Below are 12,474 nucleotides of genomic sequence, written 5' to 3' on the forward strand. Positions count from 1 at the left end.
ACAAGGGTAAGAGGTTCACACTAGGGAGGAGCCGGTTCAGCAGTTGAGCTAGTCTTTGGCCCTGAAGAGATCTGAGTTTGCCTTTCAGATTACCTACAAACACTGTGCTCCCAGGTGGGTCAAACACACTTGTTTAGCCCTTTTGGCTAAAATAGAGAGCACAGTTCTTCCTGCAGTGCTCTGGTTGCATGGTCAGGGTCTGCCAGGTGTTGGAGAGAAGATAGCAGTGCCTTTACCACATGTGCTGTAGAACTATTCTACAGATTCTACAGATACCTAAATATGCCCATCTTCTTTATATTTTGGCTTTAGTGTAAAAGTAAAATGTTTTCCTGGATATGGAGAGGCGTTATGGTCTAAGCTCACCTAGGGACAGTTTCTGATTCTGGTATGGAACAAGGTATAGGGCAAACAATGAGAGGAACATGGGGTTTCAGAGACATCAGGCAAAATCAGAATGCAAAAATCATCTTTGTCCATAAAATGCCATTATTTGTAGCCCATGAGTGAGGAAATGCCTATTGCTATGGCACCAAAGTGCTAATGGTACATTTACTGCTTGGAAAAGTTTGGAGTCTTCATCACCTTCCGGGACCAGTTCCACAGCAGCTGCTGAAAGTGTTGGCAGGCTGATGACAGCAGGTATGAGTGCTGTGGAGCTGCAATGGTCTGAATACAGCCTCTGTGAAAAGATCATCTCCTCTGACTTCCTTTTCTTTGTTTTCCTGCATTCCAGTGTGGGATTAAGAGAGTGGTTTAAAAGGTGTGATGAATGATCTTTGTAATCAAACCCAGAACATCTATTTAATATGTGAAGTTAAGCATGCTGCTAAGTATGGAGTCTGCCATGCAATTTTATTGCTTTTGAGCAAATGGGAAGGATTCTCTTAGGCTGACTGATGAAATGCTGAAAATTATTTTAAACTCTTCTTTATGGAGATTTTTTTATACCTTCTTAATATATCTTAGTATAATAGTGTCTTATGCTTTTTCTTTTTAGATATACATAGTAGGTGTATGCACATGTGCATACAGATATATACATACTTTTACGTATAAGGAAGTATACAAATGCAAATGTATTTCCTGTTGCTTTGGTATTTGCTATTTGAAACAAATCAGTGTTTGAGCTGAGCGGTTTGTTTGCTTTTTATTTCATGTTTTGTCTTTTTTTGACATGATAAATCTGGAGTTAATCCTGGAGGAAGCAGTGGCAGAAGTACGTCATGCGTTCAGGTGGTATTCAGTACCTGGCAACATATGCTGCCATGGGTGATGTCCTGGGGTTGCAATCAGGCTGAAATGCAAACAAGTGGGTCAGCCTTTGTAAAGAGGGCCCTGAAGGGCTCCGGGAGGAATTGTTCCCAGGAACCCTGTCATATCACCTGCTGGCAATGCTAGCCAAGTGGGCCAACAAACTGAGCTCCTCCCTTGCTTGGGCATGGGGCTGGGGTAGGGATCACCTTCTTGAGGGCTGATGACTGACTTCTCTAGCCCTGTTTGCCCTCTGGGGAAGTGCAGCCTACCTGTCCCCAGTCTCCATTCCCTGCTGGGCACCATGAACTGCTCTGTCCAGTGGGCAGGCACAAGGAGGAAACTGTTGCAGAGAGCTTACAACTCAATAGCCAGGCTGTGCTTGGTGAATGGTTCAGGTGTTGGCAAGTGAGTAAAAGTAGTGCTGCCTCAGAGACAGGACACGGAAGGATAGTCCTCACTCAGTTCTGCTTTTAAACAGTGAATATTTTTGCACTGAACTTTCAAGCACTCTATTTCCAAGCTGGCATTGCGCTTGCATGCTGTGACTCACATGAGCCACCCAAGCAACAATTGGATGGGGCTATGTGTCTCAGCATGAGCTGATTATACTTAGTGACAGACTTTGGCAGGAGGCAGTTACTGTTTTACAGATGACTAAGCTGAGACTAGGAAAGGCCAGAGAAATGCTCCTGAAACCCACAGCTGAGCAGGGGAGCAAACGTCACAGGGTCTGAGATGGTCACCAGCTTTCTGAACAGCACTAGATACCTACAACTTCACCTGAATAATGGGGAGCTTTGCTCCCACCTTTTCACTTTAATTTTCTATACACAGGTTTCTGTTTAGCTCCCAGTGCAGACAGCTCTCGCTAACATCGCTTCCTTATCAGTCTTCCTGCACAAGCGGGCAAGAGCCCAACATGATGCAACTCCACAGCTGTGTTATCTGCCAGGCCCAGGGACACAGCTGAATCACTTTGGGCCCACACGTCCTGCAAGCTGCCTGTCTTCCTTCCAGCAGCAGCCTCCAAGTGTTTCAGCACACTCCAAAAATGACGTGTCAGAGGACAGTGGTGACAAAGTACTGCCTTTCCCATTTCTTCCTGCACGTCTTCCGCAAGGCATTCTAGTTTGTTTCATAAGTGGCTGTTCATTGCTTAATTTCAAATAAGCATTGTGAGTTCAAGCCTTCTGCACCTTGTAACAGGTGAGATTTCTGGAGTGTATCTATGCATTTGGTGAATTTGATGCTTTGCATGTGTGTTTATATGAAAACAATAACAAGAAGAAAGGTGCCATCGGTAGGAACCGTCCGTATGTCCCTAATCCTAAATAACCAAGAATGGAAAAATCAGTTCTGGTCAGGCTAGCATTAGAGTTTAAAAGACCACAACCACCCCTTCCTCTACAAATAGCCAATGAGAGGCCATGAGCAGACACTTTAAAGACAAAAAGCAGTATAAGCCAAGGCAGCCTGGCTCCCAGGCAGCCCCCCCAGTGCTGCTCAGCACACTGAAACTATGGAAGTTTTAGTACCTGTTTCTTCTCTCTGCACTGTGCAGGGCCACCCTTGCTCTCTGCTCTGGACCTGGCCGCTGCCAGCTTCCTCAGACACCCATCATGTGCTAGGAGGAATCACAAGTGATGTGTTTGAGTTGGCCCTTGGTGTGCATGTGGCAGCTGTTCCCCATACAGAAGCCATTTATCATGCATGAGGTGAAACCCGAATGCCAGCTGCAGGAAGCCTAGCCTAGCCTGACCTGGCCCAGCTTTCTGCTCTCATGAAACAGTCTGCTGTTGCCTGCCCCACAAGGAGAGGGACTGCTCTGACTCCTAAATGCTTTTTTGTTGTCGTTGAGGGCAGTGATTAGTTGTTCTATGGACTGCATTCTTCCTGCCAGATGAGAAAAAATTCTTCCTCCTTCCTTATTACACTGTAACTTGAATGCCCTCCTGTCAATGGGAATTAAGAAATCTCTGTGACAGCTCTGTGTCAAACAGAGTGTTTTGTTAACTGGATTAGTTACTGGTACCAGCTCCAAATGAATCTTAGTATCCATTGTACCAGTGGGAAGCATCTGCTGTGACTTGTTCACAAACAAATAGCAATGGGAAGAGAGAAGAACAACTGTGCAAATGATGACGCTTATTGCTCATAGATGTAGACTGGAGCTGCTGGGCACTCCCAGGACTTTTTGCCCTATGCCCTCAAACTGCCTCTAAAACCTGCCCACACTTGCTGAAGGCAATGCCAGGGTTTTGCAAGAAGGATGGCTGTCTCCTCTGCTATTTGCCAGTGATGCGGTGGCAAGCAAATGCAGTGGGGACACAGTATGGCACCAGGAGTGTGAGCTGATGGCATCTGCTGATGCTGCCAGGCAGAAAGGGTTGTCAAGCGCTGCTGAGCAGATCTTTGGGAAAACCAAAGACTTGGTTTGGGGGCACAATCCATTATACTGCCCATGGTGCCCTTGCTGAGGGAGAGAAGTTTCACAATTGAAATGAAATAGGCATCTAGTTTGGCATCCAGCAAAGCACACAGCAGAAAGCCAAACAAAAAATTTATGTGCTGACTCCTGCTCTGTCTTCTCTCATGGCTCCTCTCCTTTGGAAGCAGCTGCTGGTGGTTTTATAGGCATTCCTCTGAAGTGTCTCCCAGGAGGAGTGCTCTGCTACTTCTGTTATCTCTGTAATTCGTCATCAGGATGGAAATTGCTGTTAATAAAACATAGCTCCTGTTCATGCCTTCTCCATAAATCAGTTCTAATACATAATGCGCAGACCCCATTTTGTACAGAGAGGCATCCCTCCCTGCAGCCATCTGGACTTCTTTGGCCCAGATAGAGCTGTTCTGTGGCCTGGAGCAGCGATAAGAGACAGGGTGTTAGGAAAAGTGGAGTAGTAACAATAACAAAGATGTAGCGCTGGCAAGGACAGTAACTGTCTCATAGGCCAGAGGTGATAAGTAACAAAAGAGCAGCATAGGAAGAATGGAAGCAAGCCTGAAGAGAAATCAGGAATTCACTTCTTCCCATCAGCAGGGGGGTGCTCAGACATCTCTGGGGAAGCACAGTGTTTACTTGGGAAGGCAATGCTATGACCCAGACTGTCCCCTTTCTCCTGAGTTTTTTGGGCTTCTGTGGGTGAGCATAGCATGGTGGGACACTTTCCTGGCTTTATATTGATGTAGACAGAGTGGGAAGAGGAAAGGCTAGATACTGTGCAGACTCTATTCAGGAGTAGCTAAAATGCTGCTGTGCTTCCAGCACTGTTCCTGTCACAAACCTAAAACACAGCATGAAGAAGGTTCACTCCGTGCCAGCCAGAGCCAGCTTGAGAGCAAAGTGTTTGAGCTGACAGCGCTTGGGGAGGAGGGGCTGGTTAAGAAAGAGACAGAGCTGAGGGCAAGGGAATTGTTTCTTTCCTTGGAAAGGCTATTCTCTTAGGATCCTCCTCTCTTTCCAGGAAGAAATCAGCTCTGGCAGCCTCTGCATCTCCGCAGTGTCTCCCCTTTCTAGCCACTCCTTTTCTCACAGCACACAAAATGAAAAAGGGTGCCTTGGCTGTTGCCATTGTGCTGGTGACCCACCTTGTCCATTGCCATGCTGATGACCTGCTCTGTTCCCAGCAGAGGTTAGGCTGTGGCAGCAGCTGCCCTGCCCTGAAAGGTGGTGGGCATCAGGGCGCGGCACTTCAGCTTGCACTGACTGCAGTCAGTCTCAGGAGAACTGAGAGAAAAGTGATGGTGTGGTCTCAGAGTTGAGCTGGTGATTACATTGTCCCTTCTCTCTGTTCCCACAGAGCGGTGCTGGCTCAAAGTGACTAGAGCTGCTCTAAACCCTGAAATCTGAAGTGCTAGTGAAAATGTAAACAAAAAGCTGTTTGTTTAGTTCAGAATACCCTTACAAATGAAACAGCTTAAATCCAGGTTTTGTACAGTGAACTGCACTAAGTTTTTCTAAGTTTATCTGAGAAAAATACATTGTTGGCAAAGCAGTCAGGCACTGTTCCTGGCAGACTTTCCAGGTAGCCTCATTCAGCTGTTGTGGAGAGCTGCTGGAAGTTGTGTAAGATCAAAAACTGTGAACCTGACTGAAACACACTGTCATGCTTGTAATGCAGAGAGTACCTTGCACCCTCTGAATCATGAGGCAGTGACAGTTTGGGACAATGGGCCAGTAGAGCCCATTAGGTCGCTGAAACTGGCTACTCTATGTCACATATATCATCTGTAAAACCAAACACTGAACCCCACAGCCTATGCTCCAGAAGAGTGTTTGACACAGAACTCAGAGAGAGTTATGCTGCTTTATCTGTGTTACATCAGGGAATGAAGAAGCTCTCACTTCCACTTCTGTTGTGACAAAATTCAGCCTGATATATAGCTGGAGTCTTTCTGGCTGTGGTTACACTACGTAGTCATCCTGCTTGCTCCTAACAAATTATGAGCCCTGGCATCATCTTTAAATCCCATGTCAGGTGATTCTGCTTTGCCACAGCTCCCACTGGCTCTGTGGAGCTGGTGGCACTACTTCTCTGCTCTGCCCTGCTCCCTCCCCATGAGCCACAAGACCTGCTCTGGGCTGGGCTGCTGGGCTTCCTGGAAGAGGTGACAGAGCATGTTCAGCCTGGCCATGGACCAAACCCTTCATCTGTGGTGTTCAGACAGGTACACAGCACAAACACAGCTCTGCACCATTCACTTACAGCTAAATCTTGCTAGTCACAGCCAGGCCAACAGGTAGAGACATGGCAGGGAGGCACTGCTGTCCCAAAACCTGCTCCTGAGCCCTGCTGTGATCCCTGAGCTTGCTGGCAGCACAAGCAGTGCCACAGTGCAGTATCCCAAGATGAAGAAAGGCAAGAAGGGCACTCACACCAGAAATGCCATCTCCAATGGGAAATGCCCTACTGGACATGATGACATCTTTCCCCATGGATGAGCAGGACCAATGTTCATCCTCTGTTCCTGGTCAACTGGAGAGGCCCTAGAGAACTGGTGGCTTGCCAGCATTACTCCCTGTCAGCCTGACCTCAGTGCCAGGAAAGGTTGTGGAGCAGATCACCTTCAGGGAGATTACGCAGCATGTTTAGGACAACCAGGGGATCAGGCCTAGCCAGCATGGGTTCATGACAGGCAGGTCCTACTTGGCCAACCTGATCTCCTTCTGTGATTGGGTGACCCGTCTGGTGGATGACGGAAAGGCTACTGACATAGTTTACCTAGACTTCAGCAAAGCCTTCAACACTGTATCCCACAGTATTCTCCTGAGGAAGCTGGCAGCCTGTTTCTTGGACAGATACATTCTTTGCTGGGTAAAGAAAACAGGCTGGATGGACAGGCCCAGAGAGTGGTGGTAAATGAAGTCATATCCAGCTGGCGACCAGTCACGAGTGGTGTTCTCCAGGGGTCAGTATTGAGGCCTGTCCTGTTCAGTATCTTTATTGATGACCTGGATGTGGACATTGAGTACGCCCTCAGTAAGTTTGCAGATGATGCCAAGTTGGGAAGACATGTCAATCTGGCTGGGGGTAGAAAGGCCGTACAGAAGGATCTGGACAGGCTGGATAGCTGGGCTGAAGCCAATGGGATGAAGTTCAACAAGTCCAACTGCCGAGTCCTGCACTTTGGCCACAACAACCCCAGGCAATGCTACAGGCTTGAGGCAGAGTGGCTGGAAGAATGTGTGGTGCAAACGGACCTGGGGGTATCAGTTGAAGCTTGGCTGAACATGAGCCAGCAGTGTGCCCAGATGGCCAAGAAGGCCAATGACATCTTGGCTCATATCGGAAATAGTGTTGCCAGCAGGAGCAGGGAAGTGATCATCCCTCTATGCTCAGCCTCAGGAGAGGCTGTACCTCAAGAACTGTGTTCAGTTTTGGGCCCCTCACTACAAGAAAGACATCGAGGCCCTGTAGCGTGTCCAGAGAAGAGCAGCTAAGCTGGTGAGGAGTCTGGAGCACAAGCCTTATGAGAAGCAACTGAGGGAGCTGGGATTGTTCAGTCTGGAGAAGAGGAGGCTCAAGGGTAATCTTATTACTTCTACAACTACCTGAAGTGAGGTTGTGGTGAGGTGGCAGTCAACCTCTTCTCCCACATAACTAGAGATAGGACTAGAGGGAATGGCCTCAAGTTGTGCCAGGGGAGATTCAGGTTAGATTTGAGGAAATACTTTTTCTCCAACAGAGTGGTCAGGCACTGGAATGGGCTGTCCAGGGAGTGGTGGAGTCACTATCCCTGGAGATTCAAGAAATGTTTAGATGTTGTACTGAGGGACATGGATAATGAAAAGTATTTGTGATAGGTGGATGCTTGGACTGGATGATCTCAGTGGTCTTTTCCAACCTTGATGACTCTATTATTCTATTATTCTCTGTGGGGACTGGAAACTGTGCCTTCCTTTGTGGTGTTCCTGGGCAGATGGTTTGTACACAGAGTCACAGAATCACAGAACGGCCCAGGTTGGAAGGAACCTGAAGGATCATGAATCTCCAACTGCCTCCACCACAGACTTGGCCATCAACCTCCACATTTAATACTAGACCAAGCTGCCCAGGGCCGCATCAGTCTGGCTTTGAACACCTCCAGGGATGGACGGGGCATCCACAACCTCTCTGGGCAGCTGTTCCAACACCTCACCACTCTCATAGTAAAGAACTTCCCCATGACATCCAACCTAAATCTTCCCTCCCTCAACTTAAAATGATTTCCCCTTGTCCTGCTGTTATCTACCCTTTCAAAAAGTTGACTCCCCTCCTGTTTGTAGGCTCCCTTTAGGTACTGAAAGGCTGCAATGAGGTCACCCCGCAGCCTTCTTTTCTCCAGGCTGAACAAGCCTAGCTCCCTCAGCCTGTCTTTGTAGGGGAGGTGGTCCAGTCCCCTGATCATCTTTGTGGGTCTTCTCTGGACCCTCTCCAACAGCTCTCTGTCTTTCTTGTACTGGGGGCTCCAGACCTGGACACAGTACTCCTCACAAGAGCAGAGAGGGACAATCACCTCCCTGTCCCTGCTGGCCACCTCTCTTCTGATGGAGCCCAGGATACCATTTTCTTTCTGAGCTACAAGAGCTACTGGCTCATGTTAAGTTTTTCATCCATCAGGACCCCCGGGTCCTTCTCTTCACACCCTGCAGACATAGTCTACCTAGACTTCAGCAAAGCCTTTGACACTGTCTCCCATACTTGAAAAGTACTGATCCATCACATACATGTATGCAACTTTTCAGCATCTCCACAACAAATCTGATGCTTCCAGAAGCTGTTGGTTCTGCAGCACATTCAGTGAATTATGGACAGAAAACTCCTGTGCTTTTTCCTCCTGTTGTTTGTTGTGTGTGGCAGAGGGTCTGGGGCTGCTGCAAGTAACTCCTCCCCAGGTAAAGCAGCTAGGCAGAAAAAGCGCAACTTTGGGGAAATGCAGACATCCAGGCAGCTTGCCTACAAGAATGGCTGCAGCTCCAAAAGAAGCCACTTCCAGATGCCCTAGTATCCCCTCACATGGGGAGACATTAAATCAATATTACTGCACTCCTATAGGCAGATCCTGCTTATGTCCGCAGCTGAAGCTTTAAAGTATTTGGTAAGAGCCAAAATGAACCACTCTGAAGGTTGAACTGTGTGCAGAAGCAAGGAGCTTTTCAGGCCACATTGCCATGACTGATGCTGTGGAAATCCCCAAGGCCACTCAAGAGATACTCTGCCCTCGAAGCCTGTGAGGGAAGAAGGAAAAGGAATTTGTGTGTGGCCTTGTGTGAAGGTCACTGCAGTGATAACCCTGGGTGCGGGTGGAGAGTTGCAGCAGGAGAGTTGCAGTGCTGTGCCAAGCAGGTGTGTGCCCTACTGTTGGTGGCAGGCCAGCTTTCTGACTCTGATCCTGGACTGCTGAAATATTTCATTTGCTTTCTGTGTTTGGCAAGCCATACCAGTACCTGGGAGCTCTTTCTTCACACTGGGCTTCTGTGAGGCTGCAAGCAGCACTCGAATCTGTGGGACCAGGGCTGTGGGTGCTTGTAGCTTGCAACCATGTATTCAAAGTCTGTTTAGCTGGTGCAAATAATTCCACACCTGAGCCAACTGACACTGGGTGTTACTTTCTGCTCCATGCCAGAGAATTTCTGGTTGCTAAATTTTCAGAAGAATCCAGCAAAGCTTACTCAGAGTGCCTGAGCTGGAAGGAAGTTACACATTTGGTGTTTTAGAAAATGAATGCAAATGGCTTTTCCAAGGGATTCTCATCACCATCCATGGTGAAAGCAATTAAACCTCTCTTAGAGTGACATTTCCATGCAAAAAAAATATTATATAGTATGTTGCCAAGCTCAAGCACAGCCAAATAAATCACAGGAGGCACCAGTTCTGGGCTCTGTGCTATTGTTCTCCAGATGAGGTATAAATCATTTGCAGCATCAGCAGCAGCTGTTTTTAGCACTGGTGAAGGCCTCTTGAGCTTGACTTCACCTTTTCTGCTCTCAGCCATGCTTGCTCCTACAGAGACACAAGGATGGGATATTTATAGAACAACAGCAGGAGTCCCCCTGCAAACAGGAGCAAAATGAAGCATGAAAGAAAAACATTGGATTTCTCAGAATAAAACAAATATATCAAAGGTGCAAATGGTCTTCTTGGGAAAAATAAAAACATGTGGCACAAATGGTATTGGTGCCAAGAGCAGGCAGTAATTAAGACGGGAGGAGATAACCTAGTGGGCAATGCTAATTGTTCTGACAGATCACTCTGATGGGGCAGATGCTCCTTGGCCATGAGTGTAAAACATACCTCAGCCCCACTAAAGGCAGCATCTGTTCAGCAGCTCTAGGAATGCTGTGCTGAAACATGGGGCTGTGCATGCCTGTGACAGTGCCTCTGCACTTGGGGAGACACTAGATTCAGTAGGGCGAGGGAAGGTTCTAATTCACAACACTGATTTCTTTTGCAGTTGGAAATCCAATTAAGCTGTTGGCTTCCATGAGCTAATTCTGCTTTATGTAATTATGAGCTAATAGAAAGCAATTTTCTCTGAAATGTTTTTTGTTCCTTGTTGTCCTGCCCTTCTGGAAGATGGTCACATTTCTGCAGGTTGTGAAGTTCTAAAATCTTTTCCACTGGTGGCTTGAGTAGAGGCAGAAGTCATCCCACTTTTTTTTGCCTACAGTGTTCATTTTCAAATCCAGCTCTGTGTCTGAATAGTCCAAGAGTTTCTTTTCCATCCACGAGCTCCAGGAGCAAGAGGCTGGGTCCTGCCTATTCCTGCTCTGCCATGCAGATGTCTGTGCAGTTCCTCCTGGACCAGGAATAAAGCAGTGCACCTCCACAGTATCTGTGAACAAGAGTGGCTTGAATGGAGAATCTCCTGGTATCCCAGTCCCAACCTCATGATGCAATGAATATTCTGAATATTGTTCATTTTCGGACTTGCAGACAGATTTGGCTGCTTGGCAGTATTTCAGCTCAGCTATAGTCACAGCTTTTTTTGCAAGGAATTCTGTCAAGAGGTATTTTAATATCTGGATGAGTTACACTTGTGGAAAATTACACAATACTTTTATGTTGTCTGCTGAAGTTTCCTTTTTTGGGAAATTTTGGAAAGTACCTCCTGGCATATTCTCCAGCTAAAATATTTAGCTCAAAGTCATTTTACTTGTTTTTGGTAAGCTGGGCATGTTGATGGGGTTCAGATCATCAGCATTCTGTGAAGGGCTGACTCAGAGGTAATAACATCAGTTGAACTTCTGAAAAGTGCAATGACAATTTTAATATTTTAACCCACTGTTCTGATGACAACAACCTTCCAAGTGAACATGGAGCTCTGCAAAATCATTTCTGTTGCTGTTGTCTCCTTTTGGGAGCTCCAACACATCTGTTGACTTTGCTTAGAATGAAAGAGCCCTATGGTTAGGCACGCGCATGAGTGAGTGCTAAGATCAGAGCTCTAACAGCATTATTAGAAAGTTCAGTGGGTGACATAATCCAAGAACGGGGGTAGAGCAATCCTGCTTGTCAGCAGCACCTTGCAGCATTCAGTGGAGTTCCTTCATTTTAATAAACAAATATCTATCTTCAGTTTCCTTTCTGTTACTGCCAACACACTGATGTCAGATGAAACAGCAACACATGTGGGTGGCAGTGATCTGATACCTAGCCTAAAAAGCCAGGACCACTTAGGTGTGCTCTTATTACCAAATGAAGTACACTCCCTGTTGTATCTTTTAAAAAACCTGTTGCATCAATAATTATGTCAATGATCTGGTGCCCAGCAGATGATATGTTGCATGAGTATTTACTGTATACTCTGTGACTCTGTGACTATGTGCATGGAGAAAATATTTACATTCTCACTGTGCATGCATCCTCTCTGCCCTCCTCCTTCTCACAGCCAGTGATGACACTGATGTCACTGAGTGGATTTGCAGCAAGCCCTGTGTTGCTCCAGAGGGAGCATATTTCTTTTGCCCAGGGCTTGCAGTTCTGAGAGCTGCTCAGCATCCAGCCCATGCAGCATTTTGGTCTGCCTGAGTGGCACAGCTCAGACTCTGCTTCACTCACAAAATATCTGGCAGCTGAAACTCCTGGGAACATCTCAAGCAAATGCAACACTATTGAGAAGCTGTGTGGCCAGCATGGTGAGGTGCTGACTGTATTGACCTTTATAAGTGGAGACATTTTCCTGATCATAGGATTGAGGCTTTCTTCTGTGAAGTCTTTACCATTGGGCTGAAGGTGCAGAAGCTCCAGCAGCAGCAAGTGACACATCCTTCCAAGCACCAGAGAACCGTGACTCCCTTTCTGCAATCTATCCTTCTGCAGAAGCAGCAGAAGAAAATTGTTGCTTTGGATCACTTTCTCTTTGTGACAGCTGTCAGCAGCTGATAATAATGGATGTGTTATCAGAGTGGAACAGCACTTTACTGAATATTTCAAACCACAAAATTGAGGCTCAGTGATTATGTTCCCTATAGGAACATAATGTTGCCAGCCCTGCCTGCACCCAGAAGGACCTGATGGCGCTTTCTCTGCAGAATAGTTTGCTGATGGTAGAGCAGAAGTGGTGCTGCAGGAGGTAGCAGTGGGACAGGAGCCACCTTGTGTCCCCATGCATTCCCAGCCCACTACCATCATCTGCTCCCATACAGACCCCTTCCAACATACAGCTCCTTCCTCTCTGCCTTTGTACTGGACCACCCAATGGAACAATCTAATCTTTAAAAACCCTCCTCCCATT

This window comes from Meleagris gallopavo, chromosome 22, assembly GCF_000146605.3.
Source record: "Meleagris gallopavo isolate NT-WF06-2002-E0010 breed Aviagen turkey brand Nicholas breeding stock chromosome 22, Turkey_5.1, whole genome shotgun sequence".
Classification (NCBI taxonomy): domain Eukaryota; kingdom Metazoa; phylum Chordata; class Aves; order Galliformes; family Phasianidae; genus Meleagris; species Meleagris gallopavo.